Source organism: Hemitrygon akajei, chromosome 2 (assembly GCF_048418815.1).
Source record: "Hemitrygon akajei chromosome 2, sHemAka1.3, whole genome shotgun sequence".
In the NCBI taxonomy this organism is placed as follows: domain Eukaryota; kingdom Metazoa; phylum Chordata; class Chondrichthyes; order Myliobatiformes; family Dasyatidae; genus Hemitrygon; species Hemitrygon akajei.
In genome coordinates, this window is record NC_133125.1 from 55,137,596 (window position 1) to 55,152,943 (window position 15,348).

At 43.2% G+C, this 15,348-nt stretch overlaps 1 protein-coding gene across 2 annotated transcripts in view; it reads right to left on the reverse strand.

The window, feature by feature from the left end:
- glis3 (GLIS family zinc finger 3) overlaps nucleotides 1–15,348 on the reverse strand; it is a 490,617-nt gene that overhangs the window by 149,792 nt on the left and 325,477 nt on the right. The window lies entirely within an intron of this gene.

Genomic DNA, 15,348 nt, shown 5'->3' on the forward strand with positions numbered 1-15,348 from the left:
GGCACATTGTATTCAAAGTGTCACTGGTTAATCTGTTCTGTACTTTACAATATTTAATTTATGCACTTTGTTTATTTATGCATAATTCATCTGTAGATTTTATCCTTACTTTCATATGTTATCGTGTGTTTTATGGGTGTGTTATGTGTATTAATGTGCTTTACATCCTGGTCCAGAGAAACACAGTCTCGTTTGACAGTACACATGTAGAAAGTTAAATACCAATAAACTTGACTTGATAAAAGGGTGAACACAGTACTCTAGGTGTGGCTTCAACAGTGATTTCTACAACTGAAACATAATGTCACAATTCCCGATACTTAATGCCTTGACCGATGAAGGCCCATGCGCTGAATGTCTTTTTCTCCACCCCGTCTACCTGTGATGCTACCTTCAATGAACTACACATTTGTTCTCAGTTTCCTCGGTTCTATTACTTTCCCCAGTGACCTAACATTCATACAACACATCCTAAGCTGGTTTGATTTTCCAAAATGCATTACCTTACACTTATCTGTATTGAAATCCAAATCCACATGGTCCACTTCTTTAACTGATCAAGATCCCCTAGTAATCTACAATAACATTTTTCACTACCAACACTTTGTAATTTTAAGACTGTAAGACCATAAGATATAGGAGCAGAAGTAGGCCATTTGGCCAATCAAGTCTGCTCCGCCATTCAATCATGGGCTGATACAATTCTTCCAGTCATCCCCACTCCCCTGCCTTTGCCCCATACCCTTTGATGCCCTGGTTAATCAAGAAACTATCTATCTCTGCCTTAAATACACCCAATGACTTGGCCTCCATAGCCGCTCGTGACAACAAATTCCACAGATTTACCACCCTCTGACTAAAGTAATTTCTCCGCATCTCTATTCTAAATGGATGTCCTTCAATCCTGAAGTTGTGCCCTCATGTTGTAGACTCCCATTCCCATGGGAAATAACTTTGTCATATCTAATCTGTTCAGGCCTTTTAACATTCTGAATGTTTTTATGAGATCCCCCCTCATTCATCTTAACTCCAGGGAATACAGTCCAAGAGCTGTCAGACGTTCCTAATATGGTAACCCTTTCATTCCTGGAATCATTCCCGTGAATCTTCTCTGAACCCTCTCCAATGTCAGTATATCCCTTCTAAATTAAGGAGCCCAAAACTGCACACAGTGCTCCAAGTGTGGTCTCACGAGTGCCTTATACAGCCTCAAAATCACATCCTTGCTCTGATATTCTATACATCCAGAAATGAATGCCAACATTGCATTCACCTTCTTCACAACCGACTCAACCTGGAGGTTAACCTTTCGGGTATCCTGTACAAGGACACCAAGTCCCTTTGCATCTCTGTATTTTGAATTCTCTCCCTATCTAAATAATAGTTTGCCCATTTATTTCTTCCACCAAAGTGCACGATCATACACTTTCCAACATTGTATTTCATTTGCCACTTTTTGTCCATTCCCCTAAACTATCTAAGTCTCTCTGCAGGCTCTATGTATCCACAACACTACCCGCTCCTCCACCTATCTTTGTATCATTGGCAAATTTAGCCACAAATCCATTAATCCCATAGTCCAAGTCATAGACATACATCGTAAAAAGAAGCAGTCCCAACACCGACCCCTGTGGAACGCCACTGGTAGCTGGCAGCCAGCCAGAATAGGATCCCTTTATTCCCACTCTCTGCTTTCTGCTGATCAGCTAATGCTCCACCCATGCTAGTAACCCCCCTGTAATTCCATGGGCTCTTATCTTGCTAAGCAGCCTCATGTGCAACACCTTATTAAAAGCCTTCTGAAAATCCAAGTACACCGCATCTACTGCATCTCCTTTGTCTACCCTGCTTGTAATTTCCTCAAAAAATTGCAGTAGGTTAGTCAGGCAGGATTTCCCTTTCAAGAAACCATGCTGGCTTTGGCCTTTCTTGATATGTGCCTCCAGGTATTCCATAATCTCATCCCCAATAATCGATTCTTACAACTTCCCAACCACTGATGTCAGGCTAACAGGTCTATAGTTTTTCTTTCTGCTGCCTCCTACCTTTCTTAAGTAGTGGAGTAACATTTGCAATTTTTCAGTCATCCAGTACAATGCCAGAATCTATTGATTCTTTAAAGATCATTGTTAATGCCTCTGCAATCTGTCTAGCTACTTCCTTCAGAACCCAAGGGTGCATGCCATGAGGTCTAAGAGATTTATCCACCCTCAGACCATTAAGCTTCCTCAGCACCTTCTCAGTCGTAATTTTCACTGCACATACTTCACTTCCCTGACACTCTTGAATGTCCGGTATACTGCAGATGTCTTCCACTGTGAATACTGCTGCAAAATACACATTTAGTTCCTCTGCCATCTCTGCATCACTCATTACAATATCCCCAGCATCATTTTCTATTGGTCTTATATCTACCCTCAACTCTCTTTTACCCTTTATACACTTAAAGCGTTCAGTATCCTCTTTGATATTAGTCGCCAGCTTCCTTTCATAATTCATCTTTTCCTTCCAAATGACCTTCTTTGTCTCCTTCTGCAAGTTTTTAAAAGCTTCCCAATCCTCTACCTTCCCACTATCTTTGGCTTCATTGTATGCCCTCTCTTGCTTCTACTTTGGCTCTGACTTCACTTGTCAGCCACGGTAGTGTCCTTCTTCCTTTTGAAAATTTCTTATTTGGAGTATATCCGTTTTGCACTTCCCTCATTTTTTGCAGAAACTCCAGCCATTGCTGCTCTGCTGTCCTTCCTGCTAGTGTCCCTTTCCAGTCAATCTTGGCCAGTTCCCCTCTCATGCCATTGTAATTTACTTTATTAGTTTCTCCTTCTCAAATGTCAAAGTGAATTTGAACATGTTGTGATCACTGTTCCGTAAAGGTTCCTTAACCTTAAGCGACACACACAAAATGTTGGTGGAATGCAGCAGGCCAGGCAGCATCTATAGGAAGAAGTACAGTCGACGTTTCGGGCCGAGACCCTTTGTCAGGACGAACTGAAAGAAAAGATAGTAAGAGATTTGAAAGTGGGAGGGGGAGGGGGAGATCCGAAATGATAGGAGAAGACAGGAGGGGGTGGGATGAAGCCAAGAGCTCGAAAGTTGATTGCCAAAAGGGATACAGAGCTGGAGGAGGGAAAGGATCATGGGATGGGAGACCTAGGGAGAAAGAAAGGGGGAGGGGAGCACCAGAGGGAGATAGAGAGCAGGCAAGGAGTGATTGTGAGAGGGACAGAGAGAGAAAAAAGAGAGGAGGAAAAAGAAAAAAAGTGGGGGGGTGAAAGATAGATAGATAAATAAATAGACAGATAAACAAACAAACAAACAAATAAATAAATAAGGGATGGGGTAAGAAGGGGAGGAGGGGCATTAACGAAAGTTAGAGAAATCATGTTCATGTCATCAGGTTGGAGGGTACCCAGACAGAATATAAGGTGTTGTTCCTCCAACCTGAGTGTGGCTTCATCTTGACAGTAGAGGAGGCCATGGACAGACATATCAGAATGGGAATGGGATGTGGAATTAAAATGTGTGGCCACTGGGAGGCTCTGCTTTCTTTGGCAGACAGAGTGTAGGTGTTCAGCGAAACGGTCTCCCACTCTGCGTCGGGTCTCACCAATATATAGAAGGCTGCACCGGGAGCACCGAATGCAGTATACCACACTAGCCGACTCACAGGTGAAGTGTCGCCTCACCTGGAAGGACTGTCTGGGGCCCTGAATGGTGGTGAGGGAGGAAGTGTAAAGGCAGGTGTAGCTCTTGTTCCACTTACAAGGATAAGTGCCAGGAGGGAGATCGGTGGGAAGGGATGGGGGATGGGGGGGAACGAGTGGATAAGAGAGTTGCGTAGGAAATGATCCTTAAATTCTTTTATCACCTCCAGATCATTGCACAACACCCAATCCAGCACAGCTGATACCCTAGTGGGCTTTCTATTCTAAAAAGACATCCCTTAGACATTCTACAAATTCTCTCTCTTGAGGTCCAGTACTGGCCTGGTTTTTCCAATCTATTTTCATGTTAAAATCCCCAACGATTACCATGACATTGCCCTTCTGACATGTCGTTTCTATCTCCTGCAGTAATTTGTAATCTATATCCTGGCTGCTGTTTGGAGGCCTGTATACAGCTGCCATGAGGGTCCTTTTACCCTTGCCATTTCTTAACTCAACCCATAGAGACTCTACACCTTTCGATCCTATGTCATCCCTTTCTTATGACTTAATACTATTTCTCATACACAGAGCCACACCACCCCCTCTGCCTACTAACCTATCTTTCCAATACACCGTATATCCTTGGACGATCAGCTCCCAATGACAGCCATCCTTTTTCCAAGTTTCAGAGATGGCCACAACATCATACTTGCCAATCTGTAGTTGAATTTCAAGATTGTCCATTGTATTTCTTATGCTGTGTGCATTCAAATATAACACTTTCAGTCCAGTATTTGTTGCTTTCTGTTTTAACTGCACCACGCCTCTATTGCCCTGTAACTCATCCCACTGGCTGTGATTATGCCCCATCTCCTGCCTGTTCTTTCTATCATCTCTGTTGCACGCCATCTTTGATTTATTTTGTTTTCCCCTTCCTCAGCCCTATCCCTCCAGTTCCCATCCCCCTACCAAATTAGTTTACACCCTCCTTAACAGCTCTATTAAACCTGTCTGCTAGAATATTGCATCCCTTTGGTTCAGGTTTAACCTGTCCTTTTTGTACAGGTCGTCCCTCCCCCAGAAGATGCCCCAATGATCCAGGAATCTAAAGCTCTGCCCCCTACACCAGTCTCGCAGCCATGCATTAATATAGCTGATCATGCTATTCTTGCGCTCATTAGTGCGTGGCACAGGCAGCAATCCCAAGATTACTGGGTCCTGCTTTTCAGTTTCCTACCCAACTCCCTGAATTCTCTCTTCAGGACATCCTCCCCTTTTCTAACTATGTCATTGGTACACATGTGTACCAAGACTTCTGGCTGTTCACGCCCTCCCTTCAGAATACTGTGCACCCGATCCGAGACAACCCGTACCCTGGCACCTGGGAGTCAACACACTAAGCGGGTATCTCTGTCAGGCTGCCAGCACCTCCTGTCTGTTCCCTTCACTATGGAATCCCCTATGAATACCACATTCTTCAACTTCTTCTCTCCCTTCTGCACCACAGAACCAGGCTGAGTGCCAGAGACCCGATTGCCATGGTTGTTCTCTGTCAGGTCACCTCCTCCTCAACAGCATCCAAAACGAGATAACCATTACTGAGGGGGATGGCCACAGGAGTGCTCTCTATTAACTGAGCTCTTCCCATCCCTTCCCTAATTTTGTGTCATCTGCAAATTTACTGATCAAGCCTTGTATCAAGCCTTGCAAATTTACTGATGAAGACTTATAGAAATCCACAAAATTTATATAAGTAATGAATACCAAGGGTCTCAACACCAATCCCTGGGGCAAACCACTCGTCACCAGTCCCCATTCTGAGAAAAAAAAATTACAATCACCACTCTCTGCTTCCTACCTCCAAGGCAATTCTGAATCCACCCAACTAGTTTCCCGTGAATCCATGGAATTTAGCTGACCAGACCAGCCTACCATTTGCCATTTCATGAAGGCCTTACTAAAGTCTGAGCAGACAACATTCACTGCCCTACAGTCATTGTTTTTAGTTATCTCTCAAAGAACTCTGGAAGTTTTGACAAGAATGATTTACCATACATACAGCCTTAATGACTCCTCCCAATCAGACTTGTCTATCCAAAAGCTTAAAGATTCTGTCCCTCAGAATTCACTCCAGTAAACATAGGAAAAATATTCATTAAAAGTCTTACCCATCTCTTGTGCTGAGAACATAGGCAACCTATTCTCTCTGTAGCCACCATTTGACTCTTAATATAATGAGAGAAACTTTTGGGAATTTTCTTAACCTTGCCTGTCAGATCCATCTGATACAGTCTCTTTGCCGTCCTTTTTCTCTCTTAAGTGTATTCTTAATCTTTTTATAGTCTTCATGGGATTCATTCCTTCCCAATATCCTAAACACAATGTATGCTTCCTTCTTCTTGACAGAAAACCTCAATATCTCTTGTCAGCCAAGGTTCCTTAAACTTGGCAGGTTTACTCTTCACCCTAAAGAAAACCTGCTACTCCTGGATTCTTGTTATCTCGACTTTTACAAGCTTCCCAGTTGCTTTGCATTCCTTTCCCTTCAAATAGGCCTTCTCAATCTACCCCTTCTAAATCCTGCCAAATTCCCTCAAAACTGGCCCTGCTCCAGTTTGCTCCTAACCTGTGGACATGTCCTATCCATTCCTACCATTATGTTAAAACTAATAGAATTATAATCACAAGAGCCAAAGTGCTCTCTGACTGCCAATTCAGTTACTGGCCCTGCCTCGTTGCCAAAGAAGAGGTCCAATATTGCACTCTCCTGAGCAGGGATCCTTTATATACTAATAAAGGAAACTTTCCTGGATACATTTCTCAAATTACACCCCAACCAGGCCCTTACCACTCTGAAAATTGAGCTGACAGATCTTCTTCATGATTCCCTTATTCAATTCTCCCTCCCCACTAATCTCCCTTCTGTCACCTATCCCTGCAAGTGACAGAAATGCGGCATCTGCCCATTCACCTCTTCACTCACTTCCATTCATGGCCCCAAACAGTCCTTCCAGGTGAGGCAAAACTTCACCTTCAAATCTGTTGGGGTCGTCTGTTGTATCCGGTGCTCCCGATGTGGCCTCCTCTACAGTGGTGAAACCCGATGTAAATTAGGGGACCGTTTTGTTGAACACCTCATCTCCATCTGCCAAATGCAGTATTTCCTGATGGCTAACTCTTTAAATTCCAATCCCCATTCACATTCCAACATGTCTATCCATGGCCTCCCCTTTAGCCATAATGAGGCCACTCTCAGAGTGGAGGAGTAACACCTCCTATTTCATCTGGGTAGCCCCTAACCTGATGGCATGAATATTGATTTCTCCTTCTGGTATTTTTTTCTTTTCCCTTCTCCTTCCCTCTTATTCTATTCCCCACTCTGGTCTTTTATGCCCTCTCCTCATCTGCCTGCCACCTCTCCCGGTGCCCTTCCTTCCTCGCTTTCTCCCATGGTCCACACTCCTCTCCTTTCCAATTCCATCATGTCACACCCTTGACCATTCTCTGTTATAACTATAACATCCCAAACCCCAGAGCTGATACACACACTGAGTTCTTCTGCCTTACCTGCTAAACCTCGTACATTGAAATAACTTTAGTTTAACTGAGTGTTCTTTTCTCTCCCCTTACTGTGCCCCTGGTTCTCCTGATTACAGAACTTTTTCTTGCTGGTTACTGCTTTATGCCAAGGCTTAATTCAGGAATCATTCCTTTAGACTGGAAAGTGACACATGCTACTCTGCATAAAGGTCAGAAACTGAGAATTATAACTAGATAGCCTAAACTAGAGCCAGAATGAGTGAACAGTTGACCAGTCAATCAGAGGAAGCTAGTAAGAAAGGCAAGTCTTGTCTAATGAAACAATCTTCAGAGAGGTGATAAGTAAGGGTGTTACTAAAATGGAATTCCAGAATATATTTGATAAACTATGGAAATTAAGGAAAATTGTTCATCCAGTTTAGAAACTGGTGAAGTAATAGGAGCTAGCATGTATAGATGCCAGAAAGGCACTTAAGTTGGCAAGATGTGACCAATACCCCCCTGCAAGGATCTGTGGTGTGCTGACAGCTATTCACTGAATTTATAACAAACTCAGATGAGAGGATGGAGAACTACGTGCCCAGTTGATTAAGTGAATGGGCAAAAATGTGCTTAATTGTGATCAGTGTAGGCAAAAGTGTGCACAACTGCAATCAGTGTAGGCAAATGTGAGATATCTACTGTGCGTCTTCAGTCATGAACAGAATAATGTCCAAATGATAAAATGCCAAAAGAAGTTGAAGTCTAAGAAAATTCCAAGTCCATGTACATAGACCATGAACAGGCATGGTCAGGTACTGAAAATAGACAAAAATGGTGACTTCTTCTTCCACCTTCCCTGCAGCTTAAAAGATTTGTTTTTGTCTGCATCCCAGTTCTTGTGAAGGTCTACCTGAAGCATTAATTGTGTTTCTCTTCTAACAGATGTGGTCTGACCTGTTGAGTATCTAGCATTCTCTAGTTTTCTTTTATATAGTTTGGAGTAGTACGTCATGGAGTTTAAAAGGTTAAGTAGAGTTTTGTTCAATAACATAAAGATACTGAACGGACCTGAAGTGTTAGACAAACTCAAACTATATTGTGATTTCTAGGACTGAGAGGCATAACTAAAAATTACTGTCCATACTCACAGGATGGTTCACAAAACTCACTTCTTTTACGTCATCTTTTTCTTTCAAATGTGGTTCTGTTACTGTTGGAGCCTGTTGGTTTTCCGTGAGACATTGAGCAAAGTGTGTGGCCTTGAGGCCAAGAAGCCAGGAAACAGGGCGCAAGCACATGATCGACTCATTTCTTGTCGATCTCGCGATTAAGGCATCAAGGAGTATTGAAATCATTGAGGCAAGTGTGGAAGCAAGCGGGCGTTCAGCACTGTCTACCTGCCCCTCACTTGCTGCTGCTGGAGGAAGGCCCCTGCATTTGAATGATCTCGCTCTCCCTCGATGCTGTCAGTGGATGGTGCTGGAGTTCTGGGTCTCGGCAAGGTATAATGGATGTAGTTTGTGGATTGGACTCTGTAGTTCATGTTGTGATGTGTTTCTGGTCACTCCTCTTTTTGTTGCTATTTCGGGTGAATTTGAATTGGGGCGGCCTGCAGATAACGAACACTGAGCTGAACTGAGATTACGCCAGAACTTTTTCCATTTTGTGTTTCATATTTTGTGTTTTTCGCTTGTTTTTTTGTTACAATCTGTGCAATTTGTTTTTTTTTTGTGCATGGGGGGTGTTTTAATGTTTTTTAAACATGGGGGGTTTCTTTGTTTCATGGTTGTCTGTGGGAAGATTAATCTTAGGGTTGTATGTTGTATACTGTATACTTTAATAATAAATGTACTTTGAATCTTTGGTCACAGACTTCTCTAATGATTGTTAACTTACTCTCCTCCACAGGGCAATGTTTCTGTGCCTGTACCCCTCCTAGTGCAATCTTGTATTCTTCAGATTCTAAAGATGGAACCACTCTGGTAAGGGTTGTACAATCTATTTGCATGGTACACCTTCTGTGATTGAATATCTGGTATGTGTGTGAGCTCTGAGATGCAGAATCAGATGCGAGGTTGTTTCACAGTATGTGAGAATAAGGTGAGTCATCCCAATACCTATGAAAAATACTGTACCTTACTGACTACCTGACAGTGGCTCTAATATCCACTGTTGTGAAGTGCTTTGAAAGACTGGTCATGGCACATTTCAACTCCACCTGATCAAGTCCATTGCAGATGACACCTCCACTAGTCCTACATTTCAGACTGAGACCCTTCATCAGGACTGGGAAAAAAGATGAGTCAGAATAGGAAAGTGGGGGTAGGGGAGGATGAACCACAAGATGATAGGTGAAACCGGAAAGGGGAGGGATGAAGTAAAGAGCTGAGAAGTTGATTTTATAAAGAGATAAAGGGCTGGAGAATGGGGAATCTGATAGGAGAGGGCAGAAGGCCATGGAAGAAAGAAAAGGGGGGAGGAGCACCGGAGGGAGGTGATAGGCAGATAAGGAGAAGGTAAGAGAGGGACATGGGAATGGGGAATGGTGAAGAAGAGTTTGAGATGGGGGGGTATTACCAGAAGATCAAGAAATTAATGTTCACGCCATCTGGTTGGAGGCTGCCCAGACTGAAAATAAGGTATTGCTCCTCCAACCTGAGTGTGGCCTCATCGTGACAGTAGAGGAGGCCATGGATTGACACATCGCTATGGGAATGGGAAGTGGAATTAAAGTGGGTGGCCACTGGGAGATCCTGCTTTCTCTGGTGGATGGAGCTCAGCGAAGCAGTCTCCCAATCTGCATTGGATCTCCCCAGTATACAGGAGGCCACGCCGGGAGCACCAAATACAGTAGATGACCCCAACAGACTCATAGGTGAAGTGTCACCTCTCCTAGAAAGACTGTTTGAGGTCCTGAATGGTAGTGAGGGAAGAGGCGTAGGGGCAAATGTAGCACTTGTTCTGCTTGCAAGGGTTGGTGCCAGGAGGGCGATCAGTGAGGAGGGACAAAAGGACAAGGGAGTCGCATAGGGAGCAATCCCTACAGAATGCAGAAAGCAGAGAGAGGGAAAGATGTGCTTAGTGGTGGGATCCCACTGGAGATGGCGCAAGTACCGGAGAACTATGTGCTGGACGCGGAGGGCTGGTAGGTGAAGAAAAGAGGAACTCTCTCGCTGTTGGCGGGAGGATGGGGTGAGGACAGACTTGCGCGAAAAGGAAGAGATGCGGTTGAGGGCAGTCTTGATGGTAGAGGAAAGTAAGTCTGTCTGTCTGCAGAAAGAGGACATCTCCTTAGTTCTCGAATGGAAAAACTTCATCCTAAGAGCAGATGTAGCAGAGGCAGAAGAATTGGGAGAAGGGTATTGGATTTTTACAAGTAACAGGTTGGGAAGTCCAAGTTGCTGTGAGAGTCAGTGGGCTTATAATAGTCTTCAGTAGATAAGCTGCCTCCATAGATAGAGACAGAGAGATTGAGGAAGGGGAGGGATGTGTCAGAAATGGACCAGTTAAATTTGTGGGCAGGGTGGAATTTGGAGGCAAATTTGATGAAGTTGACGAGCTCCACATGGATGCAGGGAGCAGTGCCAATGCAGTCGTTGATGTAGTGTAGGAAAAGTTGGAGAGTGATACCAGCGTAGGCTTGAAACATAGACTACACTGAAAGGTGTCCATGGTTACACCTTTTGTTTGAAGGAACTGGGAGATGCCAAAGGAGAAATTACTGAGAGTGAGGACGGAGGAGAGTGGTGGTGGAGGGGAACTGGTTGGGTCTGGTGTCCAGAAAGAATGGAGAGCTTTGAGGCCTTCCTGGTGGGGGGTGGAGGTGTATAGAAACTGGACATCCATAGTGAAAATAGGATGATCGGGCTAGGAGAACTTGAAATTTTTGAAAAGGTCAAGAGCATGCAAAGTGTCATGGTTGTAAGTAGGAAGAGACTGAATCAGGGGAGATAAAACTGAGTCAAGGTATGCTGATATAATTTCAGTGGGGCAGGAACAAGCAGAAGCAATGGGTCTACCTGGACAGACAGGTTTATGGCTCTTGGGTAGGAGGTAGAAATGCAGCATGAGGAAACTATGAGGTTAGTGGCAGTGGATGGGAAATCCCCAGTATTAATTAGGTTGGTGATGGTGTGGGAGACAATGGCCTGGTGTTTCTGTTTGAGGGGTAAGTAAGTGGAGGTGTCTAAGAGTTGTCACTGGGCCTCAACAAGGTAGAGGTCAGTACACCAGACTACTACAGCACCTCCCTTATCTGCAGGTTTGATGGTGAGGTTAGGATTAGAGTGGAGAGCAGAGTGTTCAGAAGGAGTGAGGTTGGAATAGGAGGGAGGAGTGTTGAAGTCTAGACGATTGATGTCCTGTCGGCAGTTGACAATGAAAAGGTTGAGAGCAGGCAGAAGACCAGGGCGAGGTGTCCAGGAAGAGGAGGAGGGTTGAAGATGGGAGAAGGGGTCGTTGGTGCTGAGTGGAGAGTCTTTGCCAAAGAAATAGGCTCAGTGTCATGGCGGGTGCGAAATTCACTGAGGTCTGTGCGCATGGAAAAAAGGTGAGACCCTTACTGAGGACAGAACGTTCTGCTTCAAAGAGGGGAAGGTCAGAGTGGATGGTGAAAACCCAGCATGGATGATAGCTGGGATTGGAGGGGGGGAAGGGAGGGTTTGGGGTGTTCTGGAAAGGTGGGGTGAGAGGAACATGTAGTCTCTGAGGACCCAAGAGCTGGTGGTGGGACCTGAGAGAGACAGGATTGCAGAGTGGTGGTGGTGGAAGAGGAGATGGGATTTCCAGCGGCAGCGCCTGGAGGTCAAGGCTGGAGTCAGAGTTTGAGGTTTTGCAATTTGCACCTTGGAGGTGTCCAAGGTCGTTGGAACCCTGTTTGATGGCAGTGGAGTCTGGGTTCTGAATCTGCTCAGGATCATTAGAACTGTTGAAATTACTAGCAGGGATTGCAGTCTGGAGACGTCTGGGCCTGCTGGCGTTGGAGATGACAGCTCTGCGGTCTGTTCCCCCTGGGCCCCTCCTCCTTCCCTTTCTCCTCTGATCCACTCTCCTCTCCAATCAGATTCCTTCCTCTCCAGCTCTTTATCTTTCCTACCCCCCTGGATTTAACCTATCACCTTCCATATAGCCTCCTTCCCCTCCCCCACCTTTTTATTCTTGCATCTTATTCCTTCCTTTCCAGTCTTGAAGTAGTGTCTCGACCCGAAATGTTGACTGTTTATTCATCTCCATAGATGCTGCCTGATCTGTGTTGCCTCAGATTATACAATTGAAATTGGAACTGGTTTATTATTGTCTCATGTACTGAGATGAAGTAAAATGTTTCTCTTGCAAACTATTCATACAGATCAGATCAGACCAATAACAGTGCTTTGAAGTAGAACAAAATGAAACAATAACCATGCAGAATAAAGTGTAACAGCTACAGAGAAAGTGAAGGTAAGCATCTTGCTCTCAGGTGCAAGATCATAAGGAAGGAGACTGTGAGGTCACGAATCCAACTTGTTGACCTAGGGAATTATGAAATAGTCTTATAACAGTGGGGTAGAAACTGTTCTTGAGCCTGGTGGTATGTGCTTAACTGACACAAATGCTTAGAGATGCAATATCATCTTGTGTTTGACTCTGTGTTCATTGTGATGAGGCCATTCTGCAAGCATTTTATCAGGAGGAGTTAATCTTCTGCCCTCCATCTTTGCTGGTCTGACCTTGCCAGAGGGCTGTTTTGCTCCCTATCCTGATGTCAAGCTCATCAGAGAATCAGTTCATCCCTTATTGGATTGTGAATCAGGATCATTTCTAAGTTAGAGCTGAAGTCCTCCTTGGCTTCTTCTGAACCTTCCAACAAGATGTTGCTGCGTGTTAAGAGTGAGCTGAAAATCATAATGCAATCGTTGATTCTGCTGATGAATTGCTGACTTCCTGAAGTAGGACATTCTTGATGTTGAAGCTCACTTCATGAAGCGTGCATTCATTTTTCAGTCTGTCCCTCAGAAGAAGGTGTACCCACATTGATCTTTAAATTGACCATCTCTTGCACATTGCGTCCCATTCTGAGCAGTGATGTTGATGTCAAAGTATAAGGGTTTTATAAATGCAGACCAGAACTCTTGTAATTGACTGAGGATCCTAACATTCCAAGTCCTGATCTTCAAAGTATACAGGAAATGCACTTTGAGAGGTAGTTTATAACATGAGGTAGTGGTTGCATACCAGTTACTACACAGCCCTGACAGTCTTTATGCAACAGTAGAAGAGACCAGAATGACAAGAAACCAACTTCTGCATTAATAGATGTATGTGTAGATGCTGCCTAGCACTCAGATATTTCTCATGTACACATGTGGACTCAGGCACAGAAGCCTTTCCCTTCTTAACGATACACCTGTCTACATTTTGGGAACTTATGCAGCCAGCTTGACTGTAAACCAGGCCTTAATCCAAGTCTCTGGTTCCACCTGCACACTGAGCAGGATTCTCCATCTCTGGCTCTCTCTACACACTTTATCATGCTGGTCCTTGGCTAAGACTATTCACCAAAACTTCCTGAATGCATCCACACACTTTACGGAGCCACAGCCCCCAAATCTGAATATGCAGCTAACCACAGTAGTCCCTACCTCCACTTTGTTGTTATGCATTGGGGTTATTTTCAAGGTTTACAACCTGTTATGTTTAATGAGACATCTCATTGTGCAGTTGAGCAGCAATAACAAACCCAACATTCAGGAAAATTTGGAAGAGGTTTAATATCAAGATGTTTAAATACATTTTTTAGTTCTAGTTGGGATAACATTTCCCACGCAACAATGAGTAGCATATAAAGGAAATTGAGGCCAGAGAATGCACATATATCCTACTGATTCAAAAACCAGAAAAACCTTCAAAGTGGATCAACATCTTGTTTAAGCCTTGTTATGAACCATCTAGGAGGTCACAGGGAAATCCATGCTATCACGCTGTAAATTATATATATAATTCAGATTCACCAGGATCACTGCTATCATTAACATCCAAATGGTGGCAATGACTCTGCCTCTCAGTGTCACCACAACACCATCACTTACAAAGATATGAATTAGGAGAAGATCATTTGGTTCCATGTAGCAACCTCTCACCTTCTTGTTTATCATGAATCTGTCTTAAAAAATATTTTGCTTCCACTGACATTTTAAGGAGAAAGCACAGAAAACATTACCTCATCTATGTCTTAATGGGAAAGCTCTTATTTTCAGATAGTCATCACTAGTTCCTCTTTCTTCCATAAGAAACATCCTCTCCACATTCACACCATGAAGACACCTCATAAACTTGTAGTTTGTCAAATGTCTTAATCTATTATCTTTATTTAAGATTTAATTAATAATCAAATAAAATTTTGTTATTTCAGAAACTTGTATTGGTATATTTTACATGCTTAGGATCTTCTGACTGAGATTCTGACGTCTGTATAGCGAAGAGATTTTACAACAAAACTAATGGCAAACAATTTTTATTTACAATATATGATTTAAATAAATAAATGTTAGTGTGTTTGACAGTGAGGAGGATAGTGTTGGGTTAGAGAATGATATTGATCAGCTGGCAAATTGCACAGAACAATGGCTTAATTTCAATAAGTAATGGTTCAATTACGAGAAAAGACTGGATACATTGGGCTTGTTTTTCCTGGAAAAGAGGAGGCTGAGGGAGGAACTGATGGAGATGTACAAAATTATGAGTGGCATGGACAGCCTGGATTGTAAGGAATATCTTCTCATAACGAAGATTAAATGAAATTACCGACCAACAAGTGCAGTATACACCTTTCTTTCTTGTACTTTCTAGAATTTAGCATCCTTTCAATACAAAATATTTATGATAGAGTTTAGAATTTAAAATTCTTTGTGATACTATAGCAATTTAAAAAATTGCTATTTTACTCAAATAATCACAGGTAAGCAGGTTTGAAAGATTTCTGAAGACAATTCATCTTTCGTCCTTTACTTTTTTTAAGGATTCAGTAACACTGATTTGGAAATCCAGAATTAATTCTATTCATACCATGGAATTCCTTCTGTGACCGGCAATTTTTCAATAAGGTTGTAAACTAATTTAAATAATAAAATAAGCTGACTGGACTCAATGCGGAATTTCTTATTACATAACGTTCAGTGTAGGGGTATGCATATAGTATCCA